This window comes from Puma concolor, chromosome B4 (genome assembly GCF_028749965.1).
Source record: "Puma concolor isolate L17-30 chromosome B4, mPumCon1.1.hap2, whole genome shotgun sequence".
NCBI classification, from domain to species: Eukaryota; Metazoa; Chordata; class Mammalia; order Carnivora; family Felidae; genus Puma; species Puma concolor.
The window spans coordinates 133,366,874-133,394,744 of record NC_141673.1 but is presented as its reverse complement, the minus strand read 5'-3'; the positions used below and the strand labels follow the sequence as shown (position 1 = coordinate 133,394,744).

General features: G+C 39.5%; 1 protein-coding gene across 3 annotated transcripts in view; it reads left to right on the top strand.

Moving 5' to 3' along the window:
* CELF2 (CUGBP Elav-like family member 2) overlaps positions 1–27,871 on the top strand; it is an 830,774-nt gene that overhangs the window by 351,068 nt on the left and 451,835 nt on the right. The window lies entirely within an intron of this gene.

Genomic DNA, 27,871 nt, shown 5'->3' with positions numbered 1-27,871 from the left:
ATGATCTCCTCCTCCCTCCCCTACTTTCTCTCTCTCTTTTCTCTTACCCTCCAGGTATACAAGTCTATCAGATAACTGGAGATTACAATTTCCTGCTATATTGTGCATATCAGTTCAGATTAAATCCTTTAGATGAAATTTCATTTCCTATTCCTATAGGAAATTGCCCTTTTAAACAAGCACATTTTAGGTAAAAGCTTTTCTATTTGATATGTTCAGTACCTCTTTGTTGCAATAGAAATAGTATGGATCTGAATAAGTTTGAATGGTCTTGACTTAGGGAGTGAAACTACTTTGTGTAGCTCATGTGCATGCCGACACCTTCCCCTTGGTGCCCTGCAAGCTTTAAAATTAACAGCGGTACCTTGAACATCAAGGTGGGATCATTCTATGCCCTGCACTCTAGAAGCATGGCGTGTGAGCCTTAAAAACTGCTGAAGATTAGGAATGTTGCTTTTCACCAGAAGACGCTTCATGGGAAACTCAAGTTTGCTTTAAGTTTATGAATGGGATTAAGACAGCAGTCTTTAATTAAAGCAGTTCAGAGCCACACAAAACAGAAGGCCCCCTGAGGCAAGAGTTCTATTTTGTCTCCCTCTCTGGAAGGCTCCCATGGTAGTGTAGGAATTTCTGGTGTCTTCCTTTTAGAGTAGGAGGGGGAGTGTTTGTGTTGGCCTTCCTGTGGCCTCCATCATCCTCCCAGGCCGGTGGGGGAGACAGAGAAGGGGCACCAGGAAAGCAGGTTCCTGTTCCTAGCTCCGTCAACCATGTAAATTGTAAATGGCATTTCATTTGTCTCTACTGGGTTTCTTCGACCATCTAGAGAATGGAGATTATAGCACAGGGCCACAAGGAGGGGATGGGGGTCTGATAGGAGGAGGCACCATGATGTTTTAGGCAACATCTGTTTAAGGAGTCCCTCTCTTCTCCAGTCCATGACTGTCAACTGCCCTCACATGGGCTCAAGGAGAGGTTGTCCCGGCTATGGTGGGTGAAGGGGGAAAATCATGAGGACAGCCTCCCTGTCTGCTGTAGACTGGATGTTTGTGTCCTCCCCCAAGCCCCCACCAAATTCTCACGTTGAAGCCCTAGTCTCCAATGTGATGGTACTTGGAGGTGGTGCCTTGGGATGTGATTAGGTTTCAATGAGGTCACGATGGCGGAGCCCTCATGATGGGATTAGCGTCTTTATAAGAAAAGGAAAAGGGCTGAGTTTGCTCACTCTCTCTGTCTCTCTCTCCCTGCAATGTGAGGACACAGCAAAAAGGGAGCTGTGAGAAGAAGTGGTTTTCACAGACAGGACACTGCCAGGGCCTTGATCTTGAACTCCCAGCCTCCAGAACTGTGAGGAGTAAATGTCTGTTGTTTATAAGCTACCCAGTCTGTTTTTGCAGCCTGAGCTGACAAAGACAGTCTCAATCCTTGACTCCCCATTACTCTCATGTATTAATAGAGTTCTTAATTACAAACAATAAAATCCACTTCGACTATTTTTTTTACCCTTTAATGTTTGTATTTAATTTTGTTTAATTTCTGTAATAACTTTAAACTTGCAGAAAAATTGCAAGAACTGAACAAAGGATACCATATACCCTCCTCCCACATTTTTTGTATCTTAACATTTTGTCTCATTTGCTTTAGCATCCTTTCGTACATATTTTTATCTGAATCATTTGAGAATAAGTTACAGATGATGCCCTTTACTTATAAGTTCTTCAGTGTATATTTCCTAAAATCAAGAAAATTCTGTTATATAATCATAGTAAAATTATCAAAATCAGGAAATTAGTGTGAGATAGTAGTGATACAATCCACCTCATTCAAAGTTCTTTAATTGTCCCCAAAATGTCATATATATATAAATATATATAATCTATATTTTTATATATATAAATATATATATATATATTATCTATATATGGGTAAAAATATTTTCTGTATTGTGTATATATGTATGTGTCTAAGAAAATTTTATTTAAACCATACATGCAACCTTTTAAAAAAAATTTTTTAAATGTTTATTTATTTTTGAAAGAGAGAGAAACAGAGTGTGAGCGGGGCACGGGCAGAGAAAGACGGAGACCAAATCTGAAGCAGGCTCCAGGCTCCGAGCTGTCAGCACAGAGCCTGACACGGGGCTCAAACTCACAAGCTATGAGATCATGACCTGAGCCGAAGTTGGAGGCTTAACTGACTGAACCACTCAGGCATCTCTACATACAACCTTTTAAAATTGGCTAATTTAAATGGCCAGGGAAATTATTAAATAATATTAGGTAGGTTGATAATCTCCAAAAAGGCCATAACCACACTCTGAAGCTACACAACCAGGGGAAAAAAAGGCCAGAGAAAAGGTTGGGCTCTCCAGGAAGAAAAACCAGTCCTTCTCTGCTCACACCCATGTCATTTGGGACTGAATTCTAGAACACTGCTGTGGCTGCCCCTGGAAGTTCTTTGAAAGAGTGAATTGCTGGGGTGCCTGGGTGGCTCAGTCAGTTGAGCTTCCAACTCTTGGTTTCGGCTCAGGTCATGATCTCGTGGTTCAAGCCCTGCATTAGGCTCCACACGTTGACAGTGCAGAGCCTGCTTGGGAGTCTCTCTCTCCCCCTCTCTCTGCTGCTTCCTGGCTCTCTCCACCTCTCTCTTCCCCCCTTCCTCAACATAAATAAACTTAAAAAAAAAAAAAACAGTACCAATGTCATTGTACACGACTATCTGCTTTTATTGCCCACTCCTGAATCCGAGTTCTTTATGGCTATGCCTGATTGGTAAAACCAAGTCGCATGCCTTTGCCCCAGCTGCTAGGAAACATGGACATGCAAGTTTTCTGGTTTCTTCCTAGGATCTCATAATGCAGGAAACTTTCAATATATAGACAGGGTGTTCAAAGGTGATGAACAGCCAGAAAAGATAATAATGGCAGCAATACCAATTGCAAATAATACCAGCCAGCATTACTGACCTTGCCTTACATACCACACATTCTTTTAAATACCTTTATTTTCAGCCATACAGAGAAAGACAGATACCATATGGTTTCACTCTTATGTGGATCCTGAGAAACTTAACAGAAACCCATGGGGGAGGGGAAGGAAAAAAAAAAAGAGAGAGGTTAGGGTGGGAGAGAGCCAAAGCATGAGACTCTTAAAAACTGAGAACAAACTGAGGGCTGATGGGGGGTGGGAGGGAGGGGAGGGTGGGTGATGGGTATTGAGGAGGGCACCTTTTGGGATGAGCACTGGGTGTTGTATGGAAACCAATTTGACAATAAATTTCATATATTAAAAAAAATAATAAAAATAAATAAATAAATACCTTTATTTTCGATGCATTAAGTCCTCAAAGCAACCCAGTGTGGTGGGTATTATTATTCTCTTGTTTACAAATAAGGAAACTAAGGCACAAAGATATTTAATAAATGGCCCAAAATTCCTAAGAAGGAAGAAGCAAAAGCCAAATTCATAGTTTTTAACCCTTATGTCTCCTTTTTCCAAACACATACTAAAAAAATCGGCTGCTCTTAATAAAATTCAGCAATTGCATTTTTGGGCATCTATTTCAGAGAAATAAAAATTTAAATTCACACAACAAATGTTTATGGCAGCTTTTTGGTACCAGACCTACCCTCCCACCACAAATGACAGATGATGATGGGACAATTAGACCTCCATGTGCAAAGAATAAATTTGGATCCTCACAGCACATTAAAAAAAATTAACCCAAAATCACCAGAGACCTAAATGTAAAGCTTAAAACTATAAAACTTCTAGGGGCGCGTGGGTGGCGCAGTCGGTTAAGCGTCCGACTTCAGCCAGGTCACGATCTCGCGGTCGGGGAGTTCGAGCCCCGCGTCGGGCTCTGGGCTGATGGCTCAGAGCCTGGAGCCTGTTTCCGATTCTGTGTCTCCCTCTCTCTCTGCCCCTCCCCCGTTCATGCTGTGTCTCTCTCTGTCCCAAAAATAAATAAACGTTGGAAAAAAAAAATTTTAAATAAAAAAAAAAAAACAAAAAACTTCTAGACAAGGCCCTGGAGAAAATCTCCGTGGCTTCGTGTAGGCAAGAATTTCTTAGATGGGACTCTAACACTGTGACGCAAAAGTTGGCAAATGGGACTTCGCTGAAACAAGACGTAACAGAACAAAGCCTTCATTTTGAAAGATATCCTTAAGAGAATAAAAAGACAAGCCACAGCCTGGGAGAAAATATTTACAAATCATATCTCTGATAAATGAATTCTATCCAGAATATATATAGGACTCACAAAACTCAACAATAAGGAAACAAATAGCTCAATTTTTAGAAGAGACAACAGCTTTGAACAGGCACATCCCCCAGGAAGATATGTTGATGACCAACGAGCACAGAAAAGATTCCCAACATCATTAGCCATTAAAGAAATGCAAATTAAAAGTATAATGAGCAGTGCACCTGGGTGGCTCAGTCAGTTAAGTGTCCAACTCTTGATTTTGGCTCATGTCACGACCTCACGGTCGTAAGATCAAGCCCCATGTTCGGTTCTGTGATGAGCATGGGGCCTGCTTGGGATTCTCTCTGTCTTCCTCCTTCCACTCCTTCTTTCTCTCTCTCTCCCTCTGCTTCTCTCCCCCACTCACACTCTCTCTCTCTAAAACAAAATTTAAAAAATTAGTTAAAAAAAACTGTAATGAGCTACTCCTGCACATCCATTAGAATGGCTACAATTAAACAGGTGACTCTATCAAGTGCTAGGATGGGAAGGAACCGGAATGCTCTTATACAGGCTGGTAGGAATGCAAAATGACACAATTACTTTAGAAAAACAGTTTGGTAGTTTTGGGGCGCTGGGTGACTCAGTTGGTAAAGCATCTGACTCTTGATTTTGGCTCAGGTCATGATTTCATGGTTTGTGAGTTCAAGCCCCATGTCGAACTCTGTACTGATGGTGCCGAGCCTGCTTGGGATTCTCTGTCTCCGTCTCTCTCTGCCCCTCCCCCACTCACTCTCACTCTTTCCCAAAATAAATGAATAAACAGTTAAAAAAATTTTTTAAGAAAACTGTTTGATAGTTTTTTTTTTTTTTTTAAGTTAAATATACAGCTACCATCTGATGGAGCTATTCTACCCCAAACGCTCAGTACGGCTGTATCTGTAATAGCCCAAACTGGAAACAACCTGGATGTCTTTCAACACGTGACTGTTTAAATTAACTATGGTACATCCATGCCAGGAATACTACTTAGCAACGAAAAGAAACGAACTACTGATTTACATCATAAATTGGATGGATCCATGAGAATTATGCTGAGTGAAAAAACGAATTCCAAAAGGTTACGTGCTTGTATGATTCCATTAATATAAAATTCTTGAGATGACAGAATTATAGCAATGGAGAACAGATTAGTGGTTGCCAGAGTTAGAGGTGGAAGGGGGCCCAGGAGAGGCACGTGGTTATAAAGAAGGACAGCATGGTGAATCTTCACGGTGATGAATTGTTCTGTATCTTGACTGTGGTGATGGATACACAGTCCGACACATGTGATAAAATTGCGTGAAAGGAAACATACACACATGAACGATTTCATAGAACACTGGGGAAATCCGAATAAGATCCAAGGATTGTATGGATATCAATATCCTGCTTGTGATATTATACTTACAAGTTTTACAAGATGTTAACATTGTGGCTAAACAGTAAAGTATTTCTGTATTTCTTCTTATAAATGCATATGAATCTACAGTTATTTCAAAATGGAAAGTTTAAAAGTGTATATATGTGCATACATATCAAAACAATAGCACAGGATGAAATACCCTTATTTGTGTCTTTAATTTTTAAAAGCTGACATTGGAGGCAGGACAAGAAACATATAATTTATTTTTGTGTATCCTTTTTTAGAACACAGAATTAACATTTTAATTTTACTTGGGCACAGGATGGTTTGTGCATCTATGATACAACTATTAATCATTATTTTTAACTTTGTATTTTTCAAGTTTATCAGTCCTAGATTCTTGGCTGCAGTGATAAGAACAGGCTTAATTATCAGGCTGCTGTGAACAACAAAAAACAAAAAGATATTTAGTAAAAGGATCTGGGGAGCTCAGAGAATCCACTGGAAGGCTACAGAACCAGTTTCTGAAATGAACAGAGTCCAAAGCAGCTCTGAACGTCTAGGAAACAGAGCTATATAAATAGAGTGGCCTCATGGTAGGGACAGGTGGCTGGGGAGGCATGGTGGCTGGGAAGAATGCGTTCCAGCATTCTTCAGTCATAACATCACTTGCTCATGGTCCAAAGTCTAGCAAAAAAAGTCCTCCCATTGCGAGAATTACATCATATGCCTCCCATCCTGCCCATATAGAGACAATGGGAGCAAGGATCTGGCCTTCTTGGTTTCCTCAGTGAGGACCAGACACCCGAATTTAACATTGCACTACATTTTCCACAATGTAGAAGTCGTGGTTCCCCTGGAGAAAATCGGGAAGCCATTGGAAAGGAGGAATGAATGATGAATGTCTGCCTCAACAAGGATGTCAAAGGAAGAAAAAGACTTAGACATATACCAAAGTCAAGGAGTGTGATGTTTAAAGAGTACTGAGAAGCCAGCTTTTCTACCCCCCAAATTCCTTCTTTGTACAGTTTCTAAAATTCCATTCTTTGGGGAATTTTTTCCTGTTAAGAATTAACCCTCATTTGATAGTTCGTTTAAAAGAGGCATTCTCCAGATACCAGCAAATTACCAAGTCAGGAATACATAAATATTCACATCAGATTTGTCTGGGGGTGGGGAGGGGACATTGGGAGGGCTCTGTGTCAACATGGGAACAGAACCCGGACTGTGGAAGTTAAGAACGAGGCTGTGCCTGCTCTAGTTTGTCTGGAGCTGGCCCAGCCTGAGGAATGATTTAGGGACAGTGTACCTATTTCAGATGTTGTCAGTCCAAGGCTATGAAAAATTGCAGTGCAAGGTAGAACCAGGAGTCAACTTATGTATGTGCTGTGACTGCCCACAAGATGTTGTGCCAAACCTGCAAATGGCCCTTTCCGAATGGCCATTTACTCTAGAAATGAGAACACAGGTACCAGTCAGCAAGAAGGCCACAGGAAAGAAATTGATTCTATTCAGTCATAACCCAAGTAAAACCCCAGGATCTGTGAGGCTTATTCCTGGCACAGTAACTCATTCCAAGGAACACCGCCCAGGAACCAAAAATAATTACTTGCAAAAGTGATCACATTTTTATCTGCATTTCTCCCAACAAGTTTAAATGAATTGTGTCCAATTTCTATCCCCCGTTTCCCCAACAGAAGCTCTTTCTTTATTTGTCTACTCTCTGCCTCATTATACAGCAAACCGGACGACTGTGCCCTCCTAACCTTCAACTCTCAATCCAAACCCATCCTGACCCCTCATCTTTCTGTCAGCTGATACTTCCCCTTTCATATATAAATATTAAAACGTCTGAATGCAAGTCACATATCCTCACTGTTCTCCTCTCTCCACCCCAGCCCCTAGCTGATTGCCTTGATCTGTTTAGGGACATAGAGCACTTGGGGGACAAGAAGAATAAAGACCCTTTTCACTCATAATAACGTTGAATCCTGTTACACAAGGATTTAGTCATATGTGAATGGGCAGAAATGGATTTCAGGTGAGGAAAATTAAGGACAGAGTCCCCCTGTAAAGCATCGATGACTAAGTTCACATCACCAACACCATGAGAAGAGAGATAACTATGCCAAGCAGACAGAAGTCCATCAAAGCTGTCTTTGCCTGCTAGGAAACTTCATGTTCGGATCACAAATGTAGGTTTACCTACCTCTCTCAGGTTCCGGAATAGTGGATCCCAGGTGCAGTGAGAATCTGTGCGTGATGCACAAGCCTTCTGTATTTCCACAGCACTCACATTGAGGGTCTTCAGACCCCCTCTGCATGGCAAGATGTCCATTTGGCATCTATTCTCCCAGTCACTTCCTCCAGCCTTGTAACTCGGGTGCTTTTGGCATCCCCATCTGCAAGTGTGATCAGGTGTAAAAGAGGATGTGATACCAAAGTGACACTGCTGTCACCTAGGATGGACTTCCTGCAGCTGACACATGTACACACAACAGCAATGCACAGCCTGCTCATCTAAATCCATTGGCACCAGGGTGAGGGCCAAGGACAGGGGCTCCGATAACAGGAAATATAGTGCCCTGTCACCAAAGACTAGCAGAGCATAGAAAGATTTAATCCTTTCAATATCCCTGGCACATAAATCCTACACAGATTGTGACTTTAAAAGGTTTAGCTACCAGACTTAGGATATAGCCTCTCACTGACATACACAAAGAAAGAAAGCTTCCCATTCATTGTGCAACAGAAGGTCTCAACACAGAGAAAAAGAATCAGGGTGGTTAACTGAATTATTCTCCATGACCGCAGTTTCCAATTTGTTCCATGGAATACTAAGGTCCCTGGAGGTATTAGCAGGTACTGATATTCAGCATTAATTCCAACTTAATGTTTACTGACTTCCTACTGTGTGCTAGGCATGATTCTAGGACCCAGAGATCCATCAGTGAGCAAAAGAGACAAAAATCAGGACAGGTAGTAAGGGAATCACAGTCTGGAGAAACTGGATCTAAGAATAATACTAGTAAGAGTTTTTGGAGGAAAAAGAACTAAATTCAGTAGACTTCTTTGGTGGATGGTATCCAATATTGTCTTCCTAGCTAATCTTTCCAGAGAACTTAACATTTCCAAATGGAACACAGAACTATGTGAGCCAGAATTTCCTCTACCTATGGAGAAGAAAAGGAAATTGATATTTCAGTGACAACTATGATTGGCACATTAATTATATTTTATTTTAATCCGAACGTAACCCTATTATGCGGTTAGTAATCCCAACACCAAATTACATTCGTTTTCCTAATTAGAAAACAATAGAGTGTTGTTTTTTTAAAACAAACCAGTTGACCAGCACCAGAACCCAGAATTTATCTACAATAATTCATGTACGTGTAGAATTTGTTAAATCTTTTATTTGATCCTTTAGGATATAGAGATCCTCAAAAGACGGTGGATGTATAGTGGAACAGAGGGACTAAATATTTAAAGGTTTATAATTTGGAAGGAAAAAATAACTCCATTTTGACCAAAGATAAAGAGCAAATATTTTATTATATTTGCTGTTCTGCTCACTCAAATCATCTTATCAAAATATACATAATGGATATATTATTTCTATTGCAAAAGTTTTATTTTATTATTTTGACTTTGTTAGCATCTTACTTTAACTCTGAGTTAATAAATAAAATTCCCATTTCCTTATTAAAATCAACCCTTCTACTCATGCATTGGTTTACATCCATTCTCACTTTCTTAAAGGAATTGCTTCTGAAATACTTCTCTCAAATATCACCAGATTTCTCTTCTTAATTGGATCATTCCCACTGGCCTGTAACATTGCTATATCTTCCCTCTTCACAAAAATAATAGTCTTCTGAACTTGTACTTCCATACTTGTTGGGAAAATTAGTATTGGACTTGCCCTCTCATCATAAACAATTAGAAAATTGACTAAAATATATTAATCAAATTTGTTTGGATATTGGACAGCAGGCACCACAGGATTCTAATCCTTTAGAGAAGTGAAACCTAAAATCCTTAAGTGAGGTAAACCCCGTGATCACCCCAGATTTTTGCCTGAGGCCACTTTCTGGACTGTAGCACAGGAGGGGGGAACCCAAGGAGGGAACAGCAGTCTCAATGAATTGAGGACACAAAGATTTGAGTTCAGAGGGTCTTAGGCAGATGGAATTTTCAGGGAAGAGAACCAGAAAAGAAGCTTTGCAGAGAAAATGTTTTAAAAATCTACAAAATCACCTTAAGTCTTCAGCTGAATTCTAAGCTCTTCATGCATTGAGTGAATCTCCACAAGGTTGGGTAAGGAAGTACCAAGGATCCTGTAAACTACAAACTTAACAGAGAGCTGGAGATGTTTGAATTCCAATGAGATAGCATGGGAAGATGTTGTTGAACACTCGAATCATTCAGAGAAGACCCCAACAGTATTACTTCTTAGTAGTAGAACTAAATTAGCTCTGGAGTAAAGGCTACTGTAGACTCACCCTAATAAAGCTAAAACACAAATCTCAGAAGGATCCAGCTACCCCATAAGTAACTTAACTGCCTACTAAAACATACTTTAAAGGAAGACAACAGTGTAATATTGAAAATGTCCAACATCCTATCAAAAATTATTAGATGTACAAAGAGGCAATAAAATGTAATGCATAGCCAAAGAAAAATCAGTTAATAGAAGAAGACTCAGGAATGACTGTGATAATAAAATTAGCAGGAGAGGACTTTAATACAGCTGCTGTAAATATGCTGAGTGATTTAAAGGAAAACATGAATGTAATGAGTCAATACATTGAATATATAAAATACAACAAAGATAATTTCTAGAATTAGAAAATACGGTTCCTAAAAAATTTTAGAAGTCACTAAGTGGACTTAATGACAGATTAGAAAGTGTAGAAGAAAATATCGAACTTAAGGACATAGCAATAGAAATCATCCAAAGTTAAAAAAAAAAAAAAAAAACTCAGAATAAATGCTGGAAAAAAATGGACAGTGCTTCATTGAGCCATGATCCAATTTTAAGTGACCTTAAATGTAATTTGGAGTCACTGAAGGGAGTGAGAGCAGAATGAATAATTGGTGAAATAATGACTGAAATGTTTAAAAAAACATGATGAAAACTACAAGCCCCCAAATTTGAGAATTTCACGGATACCAAGCAGGAATGTTGTCATTCAGTAGTCTAGCCCTGGCTTATTTATATAGTAGAAGGAGTAGCAAGAGAGGGAAAATCCCATCGTGCAACTACTTTTCAAGACTCTGCTTATGTCCCATTTTCTTCCATCCAGTTGGCACAGCAAGTCATGTGACCTGGACTAGAGATAAAGTCTGGAGAAATAAACTGTCTTTTGATGAGAGAAACAGCAAAGTCACATTTCAAAGAGACAGGTACATTGAGATAGAATGTGTGGCCATTTGCAATCTACTCAGTCACTCCATCAGAGAAGCCTTTCTGAGGATCCTTTCTAAATATATTCCCTTCCACATCCTATCACACTCTATATTCTTGTTTTATTCCTCTGCCTGTAAGTAATCAAAATTATATTAAATATTAGTTTATCTACCCCATTAGAATATAAACTCCATGACGTTCATTCTTTCCCAGTGCCTTGTTTCCAGCAAAGGCATGTAGTAGTTGATCAATAAATAGTTGAATGAACTTGAAAAGTGCAGAAGTAGATACCTTTTCTGAAAAGCACATACGATATATAGTTTTAACTTTTCAGTAGGATATTAAATAATGTTATCCCTTTAACTCAAAAGATTCAGAAAGCTAAAAGAGTTTATAAACTAAGTAGAATGTAGTTTTGTCTCATAACTCTCGATAAAGCGCTATGCATACATGTACACTTTAATATTAAGTTAGGACAATGTGGTCTCTTTGCCTTTTGTACAATTGTTATATTCCCACAAGGTACTCAGTAACTAACAGATAATAAGTAAATATTTAATTTCTTCAAAGAACTGACTTTCAGAGAGCAAATTCAAAATTATGAGTAGGCCCTGTAAGAACTAGACTTTTTAAGAAGTCTTACAGAAATTGTGTGAGTTTTTTCTCCCTCCACCTTTTTTTTTTTTTGCCACACTTAGTAACTTTTCACTTGATTTTAAATAAAAATGTGGTTTTAAAGACCTGAAAGCAAGTCATCAAAATTAAAAAAAAAAAAAAAAAAAAAAAAAGAAAACATAAAAACAAAAAACCAAATCGCACATTTCCTGAAAACTTAATAATCAGATCAAGGCTTGGTTGAAGGCTCAGGTCGTCAGGGTGGTTAATTTTTATTATCCTAATTAGAATAGAATTTCATAATTTCTTAATCAAAAGCAATTCGGTATTTTCTTTTTACTGGTTAAGAGGCAAAAGCCTAAATGGAGTGAGTATTAGCACTTTGGAATAGGATTATCTGACCATTTTGCATATGTTTCATATTACCTACTTTGCTAAGCAAACAAGGAAATGATGAATAGTCACAATAGCATGACTTTTATCTAGTCTGAAAAGAGAAGAGAAGAGAGTTTTAGAGAGAAGGTAACCTAATCCTTCAATCAATAGTATTTCACACAGAACATGTTCGTTTGTTTGTTTGTTTTTAGTGTTTTTGATTTTTTTTATTTTCTGCCATCTTATCAAATAATCACACACACACACACAAACACACATTTTTTACTAGCTGGAATCTTTGGTTCAGAGAGCTTCAAGTAACTGTCTGGCCTAACCTAGGTCTGTCAATTAGGCCATATATTATACAATGATATTTCTCATTCTTACTAGAATTTTTGAGATTTGCAGCATAACACAGATTTAGAAGTTTTAATTTACCCAGAAGTATAGATGTTATTATTTATTATCAGTAAAATAATGTTTATTTCTTCAGATAAATTCCTAAATTCCTAGTTATCAGATGTTTTGATCTCAGTCCTTTTTTACATTTTGGAACAATTTTAAGGATTTTCAAAGAGTGTCTCAAACATCTATCAATATTTAACCTTGGAAATTAAAACTGGAAATTTTTAAAGTATTAATTCATTTAATATAATAATAAATCCATTACCTATTACTAGTTGTTTAAGCAAAGGTATTCATAATCTAAAATAGTTATATTTTACCAAAATTAATTGGTGATACAAGTGGTGATACAATTGGTGATACAAATTATTTTACATTTTTGCAAATCTTTTTAGTATCTTACATAATAAGACGATCGGATTCTCATGTATAGTTCTGCATTCAGTCTGTTTCAATATCACACCTCACAGTCTCTAGAAAATGCCACAGTGCACTAGAAAGAATGAGATCAAAACAGCAAATAGTCTTAACATTATTAGGAAAATAATTTGACTTCACAGACCTCCCGAAATAGTTTCTGGGACCCACAGGTGTCCCCAGGCCACACTTTGAGAATGTCTGTCCTAATCAGTTCAAAGAACTTCTCTCTCTGACCAGAGTCTCCTGATGGCAATTGTATGACTCATAAAAAAGGAATGACAAGTTATCAAAAATATAAGAGAAAAAAGTAAATTTTATTCCTTTTGATTCCATGGCAAAACTCCATTTTAATTCAGCTGATAAGTTTTGGTACATTTTTATAAAAGAAAAATACATTTGCATGGTCTTGTAAAAGTTGATGATTCCTAGAATGTTTCTCAGCTTTGAAGGGTGCAGTAGGTAAGTTGATCAAAATTATTAGCCTCCAGCCACTTATCAACCAATCAGCAACTCTGTGCTTTCCCAATCTTCCTTCTTATCTATAAATCCCAAATATCTTGCAAGAATTGGAAATTTCTACTTTAGCAATTATTAAAAAAAGTTTTGTTTTAAAGTGAAAAATAGTCACATTTTGTCTGTTAAAAATTCTAATTTTCCTAGAAGACATGATCAAGGCAGATAAAAATTATATACTTGACTTTGTGAAGCTAAGATGAGATAATTAATATGCTCAAAGGTAGACAAAGGCCCTCGACTACCTAATAATTATGTAATTAGAAATAATCTTTAAAACACAACAGGTCTAATAAAAAGAGTTGGCAGAGTGAGACAGTTTTTAAAAATTCTCATTGTGTCCAGCTCTCCAAAATGCTTACAGTCAAGGTTCTTGGGACATTTTAATGAAAATAAAGCTAGCTCTTCATATTAACATAGAACCTCTATCTGTAGAGGTATACTTCTTTAGAAATATTAATGTATAGTTTGCAAGGCTGTAAGTTAGACCAGATGGCAACGAATAGAGGATATTTAAGCATATAATGGGTCTACTATCCTTGTGTTCTCGTTACTAGCTATGAATAAATTATCACTGAGTTTAGCAGCTTAAAACAATCATTTTATTATTTTTTTTTTAATTTTTAAAAAAGTTTATCTTGAGAGAGAAAGAGAGCATGTGAATGGGGGGCAGAGCAGAGAGAGAGGAGAGAATGAATCCCAAGCAGGTTTTATGTCCAGCACAGAGCCCAGTGCAGGGCTCAATCCCACAAACCACGAGTTGATGACCTGAGCCAAAATCAAGAATCGGACGCTCATCTGCCTGAGCCACCCACGTGCCTGGCTCAGTTTTGTAGGTCAGGAATTCGTGAAGGATGTGACTGTGCAGTTTTTCCCTAGGGTCTCTCATGTTGGCAAGGTTGCAACATGATCTGAAGGTTCAACTGGGACATGTACATCCAATTTGGCTCACTCATCTGCCTGGCTGTTTGATTCAGGTTGTTAATTGGAATTCAGCTGGACTGTCAATCAGAATGCTTGTATGTGGACCTGCCAGTGTGACAATTTCAAACTTCTTATGTAGCACCGGGCTGTTTTACTTCAGAACAAACATCTTACAAGTACTAGGCAGAAACTCCTCAGCCTTTTCTGATCCAGCTTCAGAACTCACTTGGCATCATTTCCATTGTATTCTATTGGTTACAAGAAAGTTATTAGGGTCAGCCCAGATTCAAGAGAGAGGGCACATGGACCCTACCTTTCAATGGGAGGAGTGTTCAGTAGTTTGCAGACATGCTTTAAAATCGACATGCCATGCAAGTTTGAGAGTGCCTGCTTTAATATTTTCAAATATGTGCCATGGAGACAATGTAATGTCAGTAAAATTCCTTGTCTCTTCATTGTAATTAAAAATCTTCATGATCACATAGAAACAGTTTATGTTCAGAATTCTCATTTTGACTCTGTCAAAAGTGTTGTAGTCTGTGTAAAGGGAGCAACCTTTTTCAGAAAACAAATTCTAAAGAATTCTTTTATTCTAAAGTTAATTTGTTAAAAGCTGCAGGTTGCTAAGCCATTGGTAGAGTTGCTGTTAAAGTAAGTAGTACTGTATTAAAAATTGTTCAGGTAAACTCTGACTTAGAGAACTATTGAGAGAGGAATTGTTTCATTTTTCTTCTGATTGGTGAAAACATGAACATAAAGGGAAGTTTTGTATATTCTCAACAAAGGGTTGACTAATACAACCTCATTTTCTATATGGAAATAAAAATGGACAGAGAAGAAACTAAAAAGAAATCCCTCTGTTGGGGTGCCTAGATGGCTCAGTCAGAAGAGTGTGTGACTCTTGATCTCAGGGTCCTTAGTTCGAGCCCCATGTTGGGTGTAGAGATTATTTAAAAATAAATAATAAATACGTCTTTTTAAAAAAAGAAAAATTCCTCTGCAGAATTATAAACACTTCATCAGTGGGCAATAAATGAAGGAAGCTATAAGCCTGACTCCCAAAGCTAAAAAGATCTACCACCTATAAGCTGAAAGAAATTGTAAGGGCTTTGGACTCTGGGTTTGCCTAACGTCTAAGAGCTGAATCAGATCCGGGACAGATTAACCACCAAGGCAGAATTTAGGGTACATTAAAATGAAACATTCTAATTTAGGACCGAGAATGAGAACAAAGTTAAATTAAGTTGAAATTTGTAGTAATTTATGGAGACAAATGATACTTTTATTTTAGATGCAGAAATTTTATGATAAGTCATAAGAAAAAGCTTGAAAACAAAACCCCATATGAATTTTAGATAAAAGTCCCCCTTTACCTTTTGCCTGGATTATTGCTATTACCTCCTAACTACACTCCATGCTTTTTCCCTTGACAAAATTATTTTTTCAATGCCTAATGTCAGTGTCAGAATTTTCCAGGTGAAAAGCAAAGGCCTTACCATGATCTATGAGATTCAATATGATCTACTCCGACCACTTGCCTCCTTGACCTATTCACTCACCTTCTCACTCCCTTCCCGCCACAAACTCATTCTTTTTTTTCCCCTTCTTTCCTAGAATGCCACCGTGGGTTTGTTTAACCTACAGATGAGAAGTTAGGTCTAGAAATCAAAGGAACATTCCTGTGTGGAGATCTAGAGTCAAAAGTTGTGAGACTTGCCTTCATGCAAGTAGAGATCCGTGGAGAGAGGGCATCGTTAGAAGAAAATGTAAGGATGAAACTTAAAGGAGCTCTAGTTTAGAGGGGTAAATAGAAAAAAAATAAATAATAAAAGGAGAGTTCAGAAGAAATGAAGAGAGAAACATGGCAACCAAAGAAATGTAAAATTCTCTGAAGTAGTAATAACTGGCAACCATGACTACTTTTTCTGTGCTTAACTTGGAAAGACTCATTTGACTTGGTAATTGAGCAACTGGAAAGTTATATCCACGGAGTTTGAGACAACAATTTCAGTAGAGCCATCTGCTGAAACCACCCAGTTGGTGTGGTGGTATACATATTATAATGATAACGATAAGTGAGTTCATGTTATTTTTCCTCATCAGTTTTCAACTGTTGAGATCAAGACTCAACTAAGGAGAGAGACTGATCTAAAGTTGGGATTTTACATTGTTAAAGAACAAAACAAATGACAATAGGGCTTAAAAAAAAAATACAAAGCCAATTTTATTAACCTTCCAGGCAAGAAAACCTATGCCAACGAAGAAAAAGTCAGACATCTGTAAGTATTGGGAGGTCCACGGTGATCATGCTAATTAAGGATTAAAACCTAGAACTGTAAATAGAACGGAATGAGTCCATAGGTCTGTACAGGGTTAATTATTTTTTAAATCTTTATTCATTTATTTTGAGAGGGGGGGAGGGTGGGCAAAGAGAGAGAGAAAGAGAAAGAGAAACTCAAGCAGGTTCCATGCTATCAGTGCAGAGCCTGACTCGGAGCTCCATCTCAAGAACCGTGAGATCATGACCTGAGCTGAAATCAAGAGTTGGACGCTTAACCAACTGAGCCACCCAGATGCCCCTGTACAAGGTTAATTTTTTTAATATAATTTGTTGTCAAATTGTTTTCCATATACAAGATTAATTTGTAAACATTTCATTGCTTGTTAGTCAGGAAAGAGATCTCTAGCAGGTCCAGTAAAGTCTGGTGTCCTAGATCACTCAGAGTTTGTTATCAGCTTCCGCTGTTAGAACCAGTTGTGCTAGAACACAATATTCCATTTTGATACCTCTAGTCAAGGGCTTTAGTAAGTAGGAAATGTTCCCTTCATGCCATGTGGAGGAGAGGGAAGGAGGGAAAGACAGAATGACGCTGGTGCGGTGGGAGGATGGAGAACCACGGAATCTGAACTGAGTCAACCAGGATGTAACGATAAGAGGCTCCAAGCAAACGCATCTTCATGTTGGGAAGCAGTTCTCCATCCACTTGAAGGGCCGTTTCTGTGGGGCTGTTTAAGCAAGCGAGCTGGAAGGAGAGGAGGCTGTGATAGGGAGGCGCATGAACTTGTGGTTGCAGATGTGATGGCAAAGGCAAGGGCCTGCCGCTGGGTTGGGGGTGGGGCAGCAAAGCAAGTGATCAGACAGGACCTGAGAGCCAGACTGTCTCATGTGTCATCTGCATAGATTTTAGAGTTCCTTAAAATGTTGGCAGCATTAAGGGTACTTAGGGATGCTGGCAGCAGTTGTGGTGAGAGGCTTGTGCAGGCAGTTGCTGTGAGCCTCAAGTAGCAGAAGTTTTGCGAAGGTCTAGAAAGAATATGGATCGATGGGGAGGACCCTCATCCCTCCTCCCAGCTAGGGTCATGTGGGCTGAGACAGAGAAACGTTCTCAGTAGCATGGCATTCACCCTCACGTTAACCCTCTGAGGGAGGCATTACCCCAGTTTTACTGGTGAGAAAATCATACAGTCGATGTATGTTCATATGTGTGAACAGTGTGTATGCAGAGACGCTAGGGATCTACTGATCAGCATTTGTTTACAATTTAATTTCCTTCAAGTCATTTCGCATGTCTTACCATCCTAAAACATTGATGTTCGAGTATCTGGGTTCAAAGCCCAGCTCCTATTGTACTAAGCTGTGTGACTTGGGGCCGGTTAGTAAATCTCTGTGAATCTCAGTTTTCTCATCTGTCAAATGGGGCCAGTGTGGTTGTGAGGATAAAGTTAGATATTCCTATCAATGCTTATGCTAATAGTTAGCACAGGGTAAGGGCTTAGTAAAAGTGGAGTGAATGAGTAAAAAAAGACATTTATATAAGCACACATGCGGGATACCTCGGACAGTAGTCTGGCCCTGCCACCAACCATTTTTGACCCAAGCAAATCACTGCCATATGTAGGCACGGTTCCTTCACCTCATCACATATTAGATCTCAGAGAAGCAGGTAAAGTATCAGTGCCTTGCACTAACACCTCATGAGATACTGCCACGGCACTTACTGAACTCATGTGTCTACCTTCCCCCTCTGGATTGAGCTGTGTGAAGGCAGGGAGACTGTGAACGAATTAGCTCAGGCTGCCATAACGAACTATCGACCGGGATGGCTTAAACTAGACATACTTACTTTCTCACTGTCCTAGAGGCTGGGAGGTCCTGGATCAAGGTGTCGGTTCCTGGCGAGGGCTCTCTTCCCTCTTGCGGGCCTGCAGGCTGCCTCTTCTCGCTGCATCTCACGTGCTGGGCAGGAGGGGAGCTGAACAAGCTCTCCATTGTTCCTTCTCATGAAGGCACTAATCCCATCATGAGGACCCCATCCTCACGACCTCTTCCAACCCCAATCACCTCCCAAGGCTTCACCTCCAGATACCACCATGTCAGGGTTGGAACGTCAACATAAGGATTTGGGGAGGAAACAAACACACAGGTCATCACGGACTAGCTTTACTCTCCATGTCCGCTAACTTCACATGTCATTTTTCCCTCGGGAAAAGATGGTTGAAATGTTAAAGCCCCTTCTTTTGTGCATATTCTATCGTCTTGAAGTACAGTAATGAAAAATATATATCCACGATATAGTAGTTTCCCCCCTTATATAATAAAAGAACCTTGGGTATTTTCAAAATCTCACAGTGTGTTGTTGTTTTGATATAGCAAGTTTAATTTGCTGTATCATTGCATATTCATTTAAGAAATCCATTTTAATAAGTGCCCTTGGAAGGAAAAATGAGGAAAATTATTTTCCCCTGTTAGATAATTTTCATTCATGAAACAGAGTAACCATTAAACACAATTCACCATGTGCCTTACTTTTCATCTGTTCTCAGTAGGAAACATGGTCTGTTTCCTAGTGTATTCAAGGGAAAATATGGAAGGAAGCTTTCCAGTGACTAACGTAACACCTGCAGATGCTAATGGGATCATCGTTGAAGCCACCTGGATAGAGAATGTCACAAGACAGAGTTCAAGTATGGAAGTTTTGTTAGTGCTTTTCCTCTGTCTCGAAAACATCACCTTGCATTTCAACACCCATTGTTATATATTCATCTCTTCTAATCCTCCCCCCAAATAAAATACATTAATGTGTTCCCATTTGATAGAAACAGAACAATCTAAAATGCTTCTAATTTTAATGGAAGATTTCAAGTCTGTGTGGCAACTCTGAGAGTGAGTCACAAAGAGCTTTATTACCCTTATATCACATCTAAGTCATTCTCAATACGTTTTTATTGCATGAATGAAAAAAAATATTAATATGGTTTAGTATACTAAGGGACAGCTCAAAATTCCCAGGTTTGCTTTGCCTAGCAGATAACATTTTTGTGTCTTCCTTCACATTTATCAGGCTGAGATCCCCTGAGGATTATGCTTTCATTCATATTCTCAGTCACCTTTCCCTTCTGTTGTGCTAATTCATTAATTTTTGCTACTATCCTAAAGCAAAATGAGGGGGAAAGGAAAATGCAGACAGTATTTGAAAACTGGAAAAAAAAAAAAACTGAAACAAGATGAAGCGAGAGAATGAGTCTGTTTTGCTATAGCTTGTAATACACCAGCTACACTATGGGGCAAGTTTGAGAGGTTAAATGTTTGTTTGAGTGATTGGTTGATTGCCATTCTTTTCATTGCCAGTATTAATAGAGTTTGCAGACGAAACGTGGAAGGAACACAGACATTTTGGGGTGGCTTTCTGGTCCCGTGATTTTCAAGCAGCATGGGTGGGTATGTTTGCACAGATCAAGAAGAACGCTTCTCTTGACTTCCCTTGCTCTTTGCCACAAGGTCACCAAGAAGAGAGAATGAAGTACACTAGTTTTCCCCCTCTTAAAATAATCTTTTTAGAGTTAATCCTTTTTTCAATTCCATAGCTGTTATAGGACCTACAGCTTCACATGGCTGAACTTTGCTTACTTCAGCTTGTTCTGTTGACTTTTTCCTTCCGTCTTGGAATGTTCTGGCATAGGAAAGAGGGGGAAGTGTGTCTTCATGTGTAATAAATCACATATCTTGAGTTCAATATTTGTGCTTCATGCAGCTAATAAAATACAGAGAAGTAATGTTCCCGTCACATCCTTTGAAGAATAAGGCATAGGTTGGGAGATATACATTTGTAAGAAATGTACAAAATTAAATTCTCTCTTTCTTGTGGTAAATAGAGTATATGGAGGGAATGAATAGTGGTGTACTGATAAATGTTTAACAGCCCGCTCTCTGGGAGACAAAAGCCCCGAACTGTAGTGTCTGCAAATTTCTGTAATGTAAATATTCTGCCACGGTCAGTTTCCAGCTACAACATGATGTCACTGAGCACAAATCTAGGAAGGTGTGCAGAGTGTTGGGTATGGGCCAGCTCCAGCACACCACTGGATATTGGCAAATAAAGCCACGGTCTAACCCTTCATTGTGAATCATCTTCCCATCCGGGGATGTTTACAAATTAATGACAGGTGGAAATATTAACTGGTTTGTAGTTTTTAAAGTGTATTTATTTGGAGAGAGAGTACAAGTGGGGGGGGGGAGCAAAGAGAGAGAGAGGAAGACGGAGAATTCCAAGCAGACTCTGCACCATTAGCTCAAAGCCCAACATGGGGCTTGATCTCACAAAACCCATGAGATCATGACCTGAGCTGAAACCAAGAGATGCTTACCCAGGTGCCTCTGGGGTTTTTAGTCTATTAGTCTTTAAATATTTTATAAGTAAAACTCTTAATTATTACCAAGGTCATAAAAATTACAAGTACATCAAAGAATTCAATAATGGTCTAGTTTTGGATCAAAACTTCTCTCTCCAGCTTTCTCATTCCTTGCTCTCATATAGCTAATGCTTTATACCTCCATTTTCTGTATCTTCTTTTCTTTCACTTCTATAATCCCCCCAATTTCATTTCCTTTCCCTACACAGGTTAAAATCCATGATCCATCGCTTCAACCAATAAGTACCAGAACCCACAGCTGTGGTGTTCTCCCTTCCTTCCTCACCTGCTCTTTAAAACTGCAATCCGAGATCAATCCAGTCATATGATTTCTCTTCTAACCTGCACAGCCAGACACAGATGGAGAAAATCCCAGCCCCACACAGATGTTGTTCTTCATATAGATAGTTTACAACATCAGCACGGTCTTCAAACGTGTCAGTAACTTTTGCTGGAATGTCACCGGTTGCATGCATATGATATTCCAAGTATCTACCTCTTTCTGAAGCCTGATAGCCCATCTTTTGCTTTCTTACCAAATGCTGTCCCTTCCAGATTCTCACCGCATCTCTTACACATTCTATCTGTGAGTGTACCTATAATCTTGCTTGTTCTTGTCTCTGCTCTTGTCTCTCTTCCATCCTGTGAAAGTCACATTTCTGTGTCTGTATTTCGGTGCTTCTTCCAGTTATCTGTGTCTTGTTGGCATACTACCCCCACAATTGGTGGGTTTAAAACCATTTATTGTTATCTCTCATGGGTCTGGGGGTTGACTTGGCTCAGCTGGGCTTTGCTTTCTGGGCTCTCTCATGCTATCGAAGTCAGATGTTAGCTGGAGCCACAGTCATTTGAGGTCTTGACGGAGCAAGATACCCTAGATGGCACGCTCAGGTGGCTGGCATCTGATGCAGGCTGTTGGCTGGGAGTTCGGCTGGAGTATGATGGAAGCACCTATACATGGCTCCTCCGTGTGGTTTGGGCGACTTACAGCCCAATGCTGGGATCTGAGAGGGAGCATGCCAAGAGTAGATTTTCCAAGTGGCAGAAGTTGAAGCTACCAAAACAGTCAAAGGTTGTGCCCAGAAACAACGATGCCCTGTCTACTGTGTTCTGTTAGTCAAAGAGGTCACAGAGCCCACCCAGGTACGAGTGGAGAAGTCAACTCTACCTCTTGATGAAGGACTAGCTAGGTAGCATGGCTGTAAGGCATGTGGGATGGGAGGTATTATTACGGCCATCTTTGGGACGTACGATCTGCCATAGTACTGAAACTCTATTTCCATCTGCTTTCTTCCTATAGGCTCGTCTCCTGCCTTAGCCTATAAGCAAGCTCTTATCTCTGTGTTGTTAAAAAAAAATGTATAGCGATAATGAATTCATCATTGTGTATGCTTTTCTCTGTGTATTATACTTCAGTAAAAAGTTTGAACATAGTAGAAAAGGGGAGAAATTAAACAAACATGTGGATCTTCATAATAAGCATTTTTGGTACTAACTCCAATGCTAGATATTACCCCAAACTCAGCATCTTTCTTCTTAGACTAGGGAACTAATTAATTTTTACCACACATGTAAAAGTCAGAATGTTATAGTAATACATACTAATGTCAGGATAAATAAAACTACTACATAGACCTCTATTTCTATATCTCTGTCGCTGAACTATCCATCTACCTATCTTTATACTTATTTAAGAAAGCAAAAATTGTCGATTTTTCCATGCCTTATTTTCTTTCTTAGCAAAATGAGGTAATAAACTGACCTCTTAACTTGGATATGGAGGGATCTGATATGATGTGACAAAAGTTTTGAGGTCTACGACGAGAGTAAGCTCATGTCAATATAGCATATTTTATTTCTGTTATACTTCTATTATGGTTCTAGTATACTATATTTCTATTAAGTTAGGTAAAACAATATCCCTTACAAGTTGAAATAAAGATGGTCTTGTGTATACATTTGAGGATAGAATTTCTCTCTAAGCAAGTAGGACAAAACATTTCCTAAGCTCTGGTGTTGGGAAAACTTATGAACTAGCCAGTCTTCGGTATCTTCTCTCTTTCCTCCTGTGCTGTGTCCACTTTTTCTGCACATCTCCTCCGTATCGTGTGCTTTCATTCTGCCTCATGAGGTAATGGATCTCTGAAAAAAATCAGCGATTAGTCACTGAGATAATTTTACCCGGATGTGTAAATGTGTTACCACAGGGAATGTGCATTTAAATCTTCTCTATATTTATACAGCAGTTTGGGCTTTCTTTTCATGTGAAAGCCATTTGGGGATCAGGGCACAAGGGATAAATGTCCACAGGAAAGGTCCACCCTAATGGAAGCACCATTGAGGCTCTCCATGTGACTCTCTACTTCAGGGATTTCCAAAATACCAGCAAATCTCTGAAAAGCTTTAAGAAATCCATCCTTGTGGGGGCACCTGGGTGGCTCAGTCAGCTGAGCATCCGACTTCAGCTCTGGTCATGATCTCACAGTTTGTGGGTTCGAGCCCCGCATCGGGCTCTGTGCTGACAGCTTAGAACCTGGAGCCTGCTTCGGATTCTGTGTCTCCCTCTCTCTCTCTCTCTCTCTCTCTGCCCCTCTCCCACTTGCGCTCTGTCTCTCTCTCTCTGTCAAAAATAAATAAACATTAAAAAAAAAAAAAAAAAAAAAGGAAAGAAAAAGAAATCCACCCTTGAACCAGCCCTGTGTAAACAGTCAGGTCTTCTGATGCTCAACGTAAAGCTGTTTTGACACTCCGTATGATACGAACTGAGGTCAAAACTTGGAAGGAGGAGTCTCCAAATTTGCAAAATCCCTTCTCCAAATGCTTGAGTTGCTTCTTATTCCCATTTTTAAAACTTCCCCCTTGAATCCATGTGGTCCTTCTAGCCCGTCCCCTGCACAGCCCTCCCCAGCCGGGCATCAGCAAACATCCACAGTATCCCAGGCAGACCGGGGCAAAGAGGCAGCCCTGACAGCCCAAGAGCTGTCTCCAAACAGTGAAAAGTGATTTACTGCCTCTTTTGTGTTAATATATCTCGGTTGCCTCCAGCCTTGTTATTTTTCTCTAGACATTGCTGGACTCGGGAACGCAGTGGCCTGGAGTAGACAAGAGGCAGAATGCACTCCACCCCACCCCCAGCTCGCAGAGAAGAGCAACTCCCTGCTATTGCACCATAAATAATTTAAAAATCTCTTCCAGGCAACACAGTCAAGATGCAGATTTAATTTATTCCCTGGGAGGACTAAAGGTGGCTATATAGACCTGGTTCACAGTCAAGCTGAGTTGGGGACACTAGTTCCTTTCAAAATGTGTCAGACTTAACACAGCACATGCCCTGGGGCCTGGCACCAAATGCCATTGCAAGGAATGGTTGGGGGTTTTTGTTTTGTTTTTCCTGAGTCCTTGTCACCGTCACCAGGGAAGGAAACTGCTCCACAACAGAAAGGGAAATAATCCTGACGGAGCGGCGTGGCGTTTTGTGTATCTCCAAGTTCACAGGAAAATGTATGCAGCGGATCTAATGTCGATGGGTGACTGTTTCACCTCCTTGCATCTCCTGACTTTCTATAGAAGGCTCCTTTCTCAAAACCCACCTGTGACCTGATATCTGGAGTTGTTGTTTTGCATCCACACCTGGGAAGGGACACCTAGTAGGAGCTACAGCTACTCCTTTCTTGTTAGGCAGGTCCTAGAAGGAAAGGAAAGAAAGAAAGAAATTCAGATTTACAAGGCTCTGATGAAGGGCTGTGGGTGTGTGGCCCGCGGGGGGGTTGTGAAGGCACCCAGAGACCTCAGGCAGAAGGAGGCCCCAGGAGTGAGCACGGGACACGGTTTCTCCCAAAGAGGCAAACGTGCCAGAAACTCGATAACTCAGCCCGAAGTAAGGGGCAGCAGGGAAGAAATAGTCCCATCTCTCTCTCTTTCTGCCCTTATTTTTTATCTCCAGCTGCTGTCATCGGCCCAGCCCAACAGGGGCCAGCTGTCAAGGGCTGGGAAATGCAGTCTTAGGGCTCAACTTCCCAGAGCCCAGAGGGGCAGTTGGGCCTGGGGAAGAGGCGCAGAAGAGAGGGGCTACACAGTGAATAATGGACCCACCGCTGAAGCACCCAAGCATATTTAGGTCACCAGTAACCACAAAACTGAATAAATTCCCTTCCACATATTACCTTCCATCGATGTTTTACAAAAACATACTTTGCATTTCAAGAAAAGCATATGTTTTAAAGATCTTCTGGTCTGCCTTTTAATTCCTCGCTTTTAAAAAATGCTTAATGTTTTTCATGTGAGGTCTTTCCCTTTGGAAAGTGTTCCTCCTACCCTCTCTCCCTCCCTCACCTTTTTCTAGGAGGGCATTTGCAAACTACATAGATATAATATGGCTGGATTTTTTTTTTAACACGTACTTAATAACACTCAAACTTTGTTTTCAAGTCTGGGTTGCTATGATTGTATTCCTAAGGAAGTTTGTTAAGTTTTGGAAAGACTTGGATAACTCCGAGGCCTGACCTGACCCTCTGACCTCTGAGGTGTTTTGAGGAAGTGACTTACATTCCTGATTGTTTAAATGACTTTGAGATAGATACAGAGGGAAGATATGCGCTGCAGAAGTTCCAAGTAGTGATGTTTGGCTAACACTGCACAAAATTGTAAGTAAAAAGTTCCAAATAATGGAAAACACATCCCAAATAACATGTCATCTGATTCACTTCACACAGCTGTCAGCTGACTCCAAACATTTACGGTTTCCATTGAGAACTTGGGGGAGCAAGATAAGGGTTATTTCTGGTCAATCTAGACTACTGATAAAAGTCCAAAGTTCTGCGGACTCTACACATGTAAAATAAATCGATGGAAACAATAACAAAAAACTCTACTGAAATTGTAAAGGCTCTTTTGTAGGCTGGTGAGCTTTTTGGTTTTTTGGGCCCCTTTGGGTGAGGAAAGAGTAGAATGTTGTCCTTTTGTTGAAATCTCTTGTAACGTAAAATCACGTTGTTTCTGGAGTGATGTATGTGCTTTGTGTGACACATAGACTCTGGGGAGAAAACACACTTGGTTTTAGGGTTCTGAGGCCCCACTTCACAGGGTGCTTCTTCCAGTAGCTTCTGGGTGACCCATCTTGGCAATTAAAATAAAACGCAAACTTCAACCGTTCAAGTTTCTCCCTCGCTTCCGTTGAGTCAGCGCTCCTAACGCGGTGCATATTTGGGTAAATGCACACACATCCACTCATTGGCTTATGTATACACATATATTGTACCAAGCTGGCCAATGCAATATTTATGTTTGTACTTTGAGCTGCCTAAGAGTTTGTCATAAAATCTAAGGCTGCTGTAGGGGAGAGAGCACATAAAACTTTCATGACTAGTATAAAAAATACAAAATGTTATCATTAATATTTAATAAAATTTGCAGCAGTCAATGAGCAAAATCAATGTTTTTTAATTAAGTTATTCATTTGTAATACGAGCTGTACCTTGTTGTGTGTTAGCACGGAATTTAGTTGGCTGAACTTAAAATAAATAAATAAACCTAATTTTAGCCCTTGGGGTAATGGTATTAGTAATAAAACTATTAATTGGTTGCCTTTTCTTTGATAAGCAAACAGGCTTTCTTCAGTGACAGCATCTTGTATTCCGAGGTGTTTTATGATTCTCGAGCTGGATGTTGTCCAAGGTGTTTAGTAAGATGAATTGCAGTTCAGACTGTTTATAACAGGTACCCCCATGCTCCTAGCATATTGTTGGTCTCACCAGGTCTCTTTAATACAACTTGGGGCCGCTGAGGGCTGTAAGTTTATACAGCATGTGTAGGGTTTTCGGCAAGGTTTAGAGTTGTCGTACATTAAAGAAGTTAGCAGTGAGCCAAAGGCTTATTAATCTCCACCTCAACCTCACTCTGGAATTCATCTTCCTGCCCTCATAGTCTCTGTCCACTTCTCTTTTCCCTGAGTCCTTATGGTTGATTTTCAGAACCTCTCTCATGTCCAGCCACCTTTCTGAGGGTGTGGAGGAAATGGTGTGCTAGAAGCAAAGTTGACCTGTGGGGTGTTTTCTTTTTCCTTATGGCCATTTAAAATACAAGTTTGATTGGCATGATGTTAACCTAGCCTCTGCATATTCCCTAAACCTAGTTGATATAAATTATACATTGAAATTGTATATTAAAAGCCATACCACTCTCTTTCAGGTTACTTTACCCAGACTGCAGAATAAAGAAAACACCTCACTATGTTATACAACGGTGTCCATATTATTGAGTTGAACAGTATAAGCAGACCTCTAAGGACTTCTGACACAAGCTTTTTGAGGTTTTCAAGAGAAAAAGGCATTTTTTCCCATCACCCATAATCATTAAAGAAATATAAATTATTGGTATAATTTCTAAATGTAAAAAGATTAAGTACATTTTATTACAAAGTACCATTGGTTAAACTTACCTGTGGGGACATCATGAAATCCCTGAAGACTCAATGCAAACAAAATAACTTAAAATGAATAAAATATATATACTGGTAAGGTGTGGTGTATAGAATTTGGTATTAACTTGATAACTTCTAAGGAATAAGCAAAATGAAACAACATCCCGAAATATGTTCCAGATTCATTGATGTTGTGGCATCGAAGGTGTGTGTGGGGAGAACACAGATTTAGCAGGGTGGCCACACAAAAAAGCGTTCATTTTGGTTAATCTCAAGAAATAAATATCAGATATAAACTGGATTAAATTAGAAAAGATCCAAGAGGATTTCCTTGTCAGAATTAACCAAGAATACGGACTGTAGACCCTTTGGGGGTTAGGAGAGCACAGGAAGAAAGGGTACTTCCTTCTTATGCGCGTGGCTTTTTTAGTTTAGTGAAATGGGTCAACTTCACTGCTAATATTTCACAGTGGTTCTTTCTCCATCTCTTCAGTATAGAATTCAGTTT